This window comes from Tursiops truncatus, chromosome 17 (assembly GCF_011762595.2).
Source record: "Tursiops truncatus isolate mTurTru1 chromosome 17, mTurTru1.mat.Y, whole genome shotgun sequence".
Lineage (NCBI taxonomy): Eukaryota > Metazoa > Chordata > Mammalia > Artiodactyla > Delphinidae > Tursiops > Tursiops truncatus.
This window is the reverse complement of record NC_047050.1, coordinates 27,041,397-27,047,068: the sequence shown is the minus strand read 5'-3', so window position 1 is coordinate 27,047,068 and position 5,672 is coordinate 27,041,397. Positions and strand designations below refer to the sequence as shown.

General features: G+C 39.5%; 1 pseudogene; it reads right to left on the bottom strand.

Annotated features, from left to right (window-relative positions):
* Positions 1-1,775: 1,775 nt before the first annotated feature.
* LOC101319042 (small ribosomal subunit protein eS27-like) lies at positions 1,776-2,024 on the bottom strand (annotated as a pseudogene).
* Between the last annotated feature and the right edge of the window lie 3,648 nt (positions 2,025-5,672).

The window sequence follows — 5,672 nt, the reverse complement described above, 5'->3', positions numbered from 1 at the left end:
AAAATCACTAGTCTTTTTGAAGCCTTGATGGATGGCAGTCACATTGCTTAATCAGCCAGGATTCTGGTACATTGACCATTACAAAGTAGTGGATATGTTTTGGCCAAAGACTTCACATTTCACTCTTACACATTTCCAGTCCTTTGTTGAGTGACATTATCTTTATAAATTATTTATATCTACTTCAGCAAATTAAGTTGAATGTTCTTACAAAGAGTGGCATTGACATATATACACTACCAAATGTAAAATAGATAGCTAGTGGGAAGCAGCCGCATAGCACAGGGAGATCAGCTCGGTGCTTCCTGACCATCTAGAGGGGTGGGATAGGGAAGGTGGGAGGGAGAGGCAAGAGGGAGGGGATATGGGGATATATGTATACATATAGCTGATTCACTTTGTTATACAGCAGAAACTAACACAACAAAGTAAAACAATTATACTCCAATAAAGATGTTTAAAAAATCATTAGAATTGAGTTTTTAGTAAAGCATGTGGCATATATTTGCATACCACCATTGTACCATTGACACCCCTGCCTGTGCTCAAGTAATTCTCTGTATAGCTTCCTGTTACCGGCTTTAGTGTATTCTATAAAATAGCTTTAGGTCTTTGAATCTGTGAGGCTCAAACTTCCACTGAATTATGCATAAAATGCCTACTTCACTCTTTCATTCAAGAGGTATTTGTTAAATATCACTATGTGCTCTCTTCCAGACTGTAAACAGTAAATTTATGGTATAAACTTTAAGAATCTCACAATGGTAAAGAATCATATGGTTGAGATCTGGCTCACAGTGGAAGCTGGGACAATTTGTATCCACTGTGGTATCTGGCTATTGTATGTGGGCTGCAGTCAAGATTCTGGATGACAGGGCATGAGGATGATTCGGGCTTGAAAATGTTCAGAAATCAAAGGAATCCTGGTGGTTAGAACCACACTCAAGATGACCTCACAAAGACTGTGTTTTTAAACTGCTCTTGGCTCCTTTGCTCCCATGCCCACTACCCTATTGGAGCCAAGAGGGTGCTGTTGCTGCTGCCACTTGCAGGATAGATTTTAGTCTATCCCTGTTTTTTAATGATACATCCAGACTAAATACACACCAGGAGGATGCTTATGATTGGCTGAGTGTAGCCCAATGTCTGCCACTCATCCGCCAGAGTTCTCAGAAGGCAAATACCTGGTCTTCCTTTTTCCTTAGTGGTAGATAACCGTCAGAAATGTTCACAAAAATGTGCCCAGGGACAGTTTTTGTTGTTGTGGATACTGGACGTTCTCCATTAGCAGCCAGGAGGTACCATGTCTCCACTGTTCTCTCTCTTCCTCTATATCTTGAAATCTCTAGCATGGTTTACATATAAATTACTTCAGTTGCTGCCAAGCACTTTAAATACTTCTTGGTTTTTATTTTCTTTTTGTTTTTTTATGTTTTAAAAATTCATGCAGACGACTTAATGCTCTGGCCAGGCTATTCTACTGCTAATCAGAGCTGTTAAGTGTCTTATAAGCTGGCTGCATGCAGTGTCATTATCACCTTCCACAACACTGAATTCTCACTGTGCTTCCTGAATTCATCAGAATTAAAATTTACCAACTTTACTTTTTTTTCAAGAACATTGTCCATTAAGGCAGACATCTTCAAAGGGTTTACCTTTATGAACAGTTCTCCAAATTGCTGAAGAATCTAAAGTTTTTCTCATCTTTAATGATGCTTTTGTATTCAAAATGTGTTTATGATATGGTTTCCCATTCATCTTGATTCAGGGTACTTTTAATGCTGCTTCTGTCTGAAGAAGCATCCTCCTGTAAGCCTTGCTTTTCCTCTTGCAGGCTGGCTGAGGACAGTAGAGCAGCCAACACACAAAACTGCTGCTCGTGCATGGCTAAAGACAGTGGTGATTTTATAGCATCCTAGGCGTTTCACATTCATGAAGTAGGAATTGGGGCTCTGCATCAGGCACTTCTTGTGTTTCCTCTTCTATCTTGCAGAGGGATGAAGGAGATCTTTTGCAAGAGGCATCTTCTCATGGGGAAGTCATCATCCCAGAAAGTCTAATAATTTTTTAATGAAATGTAGCCAGGCTACATTTCAGAATGTAGCCTCCTAAGGACTTTGGATTTTAGTGTCCAGTAAGTTCACTTAAATAAGATGTCAAAAGTTTCCCCTATATACATATGAATGATTACTATAAATTTGTTTTCCATTTTTCCTGAATTTGAGCTCCAGAGGTCTTACATTGCTCTCCTTTATGATTATGACAGTTGCAGTTATAATCACAAAAAATGTAATATAGAAATATAATAAGGAAGTAGTAAGTTTTGAACAGTTTTGTTGTTTTTCGTTTGTTGGAAAGAAAGAGTGAGGGGTATTAAATGCCACTAAATATTTCCACTAAAAATCTCTAAACATCTCCCTCCTAGGATATTGCCCACAGATATGTTTCATGGTGAAGAGAAAAATAGTGTCAATGCCTGTTATCACAAAATTTTTTAACCAGATAATATTAAATACATTAATGTGTTTAGCCCAGCTCCTGGCATGTAATAAACTGAATAAATGGGAATTGAAGAGGTTTCCTTTAACAGGGGAATAGAAGACAGTAGAAATAGAGATTCTGGGAGACTTTTAAGAAACTAAACATGGGCTTCCCTGGTGGCGCAGTGGTTGAGAGTCCGCCTGCCGATGCCGGGGACACGGGTTCGTGCCCCCGTCTGGGAAGATCCCACATGACGCGGAGTGGCTGGGCCCGTGAGCCATGGCCGCTGAGCCTGCGCGTCTGGAGCCTGTGCTCCGCAATGGGAGAGGCCACAGCAGTGAGAGGCCCGTGTACCGCAAAAAAAAAGAAAAGAAACAAAGAAACTAAACATAATGCAAAATCAGTGGGTTTCTGTGTGTGTGTGTGTGTGTGTGTGTGTGTGTGGCATGAGAGAAACGGATTATGAGGAAAAGGAGTAGCACTCTATTCTATTCAATCTCTCTTCTCAACATCACAGACCAGGGTGTGTTTGCCTAATAATTTAATTTTTCAGTAGTAGCACTTTTTGAGGATATTTTACCCAGAAATAATAATCTTATTAGTAAGACTCTTTTTCTCTCCTTTCTCTGAAACAAGGCATTTCTGTAACCTCTGATAATCTGAGACTTTGTTTTATAACCTCCAATAATCTGATAACCTACTGACCCCAGAGCAACCCTAACCTCCTAATTCCCACGAAGTGACTAAAAGGTACTGCCCTCATCCTGCTGCCAGGCTTCTGCCACTTTGCTCCTTCACAAATGTTGAAAATGTTTCTGACCACTTACCCAGCTGTAGTTTGTGTAATTATTCAAGTCCTAATACATGGAGCTAACCACCACCATCTAGCAGTACTGAAGAGTCTACACTGATAATCACTTGTAGCGCACCTACTTTTTCGAAGCTGGGAACTTGCGTTGGTTTCCTTTGTTCCTACTTCTGTCCCTTACCACTCTAAAATACTAATTTTACTGAACAAATCATACGGCTTGCCATTTACACAATTTATGGACAATATACACTGAAACACAAAACATCACTTTATGCATGTATGGATGGGTGTGGTGGGCAGGTGTGTGTGTGTATAACTTCCTGTGTTAGTTCTAACTACTCTGAAAACACCTTTAATTTACATGAAAATAATAACTTCTTATTCTTGAAAATCTAATTATTTCAGCAGATGATTCAGAAGGTTAGGTAATTCATCTTAATCTTCTCAAAAGGTAATTAGGTAATTATCTTAGTCTTACCCCAATTTTTACACCTAACCAAGTTAAATCAGATTATTTCAGCTATACACAGTGAAACTGAATACTCATTGTCTTTTAAAACTTAATTCTTCAATGCCCACTGGGAGAAATACTGAGTCATTCCTCAGCAAAACAATATAAAAACATACACTTGGAAATAAAATGATGACAAAGATCACTATTATTCAAAACTTGCAGGGTTTTGTAAAGCATCACTGTTGGAACTTTTTGTGTCCCATTGCTGTTAATGAAATTTGAAATTGATGGAGTTAGAATGAAGAAAGGACAAATAAGACTCCCTGCTGAAATCATAGCTTGTGTTGAATGTTCAGTATCTGAATGTCTCTAATTCCTTCTGGTTTGAAATTGTGCCACCAAAATGATGTTCTATTTTGATCCATTATATTAACTGATTGAATGCTTAAATAGTTTTCTTTGGGAAGAAAAGGATTCATTGGAATTTTTTAATGGTTTGCTATAGGCTAATGTATTTTAATAGGAGAGCACTTTCCTATAACTATTTAAACTAAAGCATATGAGAGATTAATATTTTCTATTCACTAGTGTCATTTGTTTACCTTGTTCTTTTAGAATATGAAACTCAGCTAGCTGATTTGCAGTGTTAAAAGGTTCAAAATAAATATACTCCTGACTTAAGAACATCTACATTAACATGCTTGAGTGAAAGTAAAACTAGTGATTAAAGGAGAAAGGAATTCTCCTGGAAATGTTTCTATAACCTACTATCCCGCTGACCTTCCCCAGTTCCCTTCATCTATCACTTAAATCTTGATCAGAAGATCTGTAGGAAATGACTGAACTGCACAGAAAGGTGTCTTCACAGTCAGAGAAGAGAAACAACATGCAGAACCCAGAACTCCAATCAGAAGCCTTTACTGACAGAAAGTTGGCACACAGTCCCCTACAGAGGCTGCTCTCTTTTCCTTTGGCCTCCATCGATTAATTATTTTCCAAGAAAAAAGTTTTGTCCATCACAACTGTTAAGTCTGATACCCCTTAAACTTAAGTCTAGATTTTATTGGATTCCAAGATGACAGTGTGGCTGCAGTTCACGGAATAACCCGTGCGCTCCGCTCTCCATTTCTCAGCACCAGGAGCCCTCCTGTGCATCAGTAGAGTCACTGACTCTTTCTGTACAAAAGGCTGTGCACAGAAGTGGTGTGTGTCACTTCTGACACAAGGATTTCAGAGTATGCGCTTGATCCCTCAGTCCTCTCCTCCTCTTCACAGTGACCAGGAGGCCACCTTCCCCAGACGGTGCAAGTAAAAGATGGTGGAACCTCTGTCAGCCTGGCCCATGGGTGACCACATGAAGCAGAGCTCTCTGCAAACTGACTTAGAGGTACAGTAAACATGAAACAAACTTCTGCTGTGTTAAGCAAAGGAGATTTCTGGGTTAAGTTGCTGCCACAGCATTACCTCTGATTAAACAGGCTTGCCCTTTAGAGATGAAGGTATTAATGGGCACCTGGGTTACTCTGCAGGACTCAAGACAAATGGAAAGGCTCAAATATCAAAATGAACATCTGCAGCTCAACAAAGATATTTCCATTCTTGGTTAGGGGTCTTTCAGATGAAAATAATTAAAACCCAGCTCAAACTACTAAAGGTAAATGAATGTACACTGGTTTGTAAAAGCCATGGGAACCACAAAACCGTTGGAAAGGAGAGGGTTGCAAATGGGATGCTTCAGGAACAAGAATCAGAGACTGCAACGTTGACAGGACACTCTCCACTTCTCACCCTTGTATCTCCATATAGGGTCCCTTCATTTTCTCTCTGTGCGGCCAAACTTTTCCCGCAAGCCAAGAAACAGGGTTCCTGACGGTTCTCAAACCTCTGCCACCAGAGAGAAAGTGACAGATGCACTCATGTCTTTTT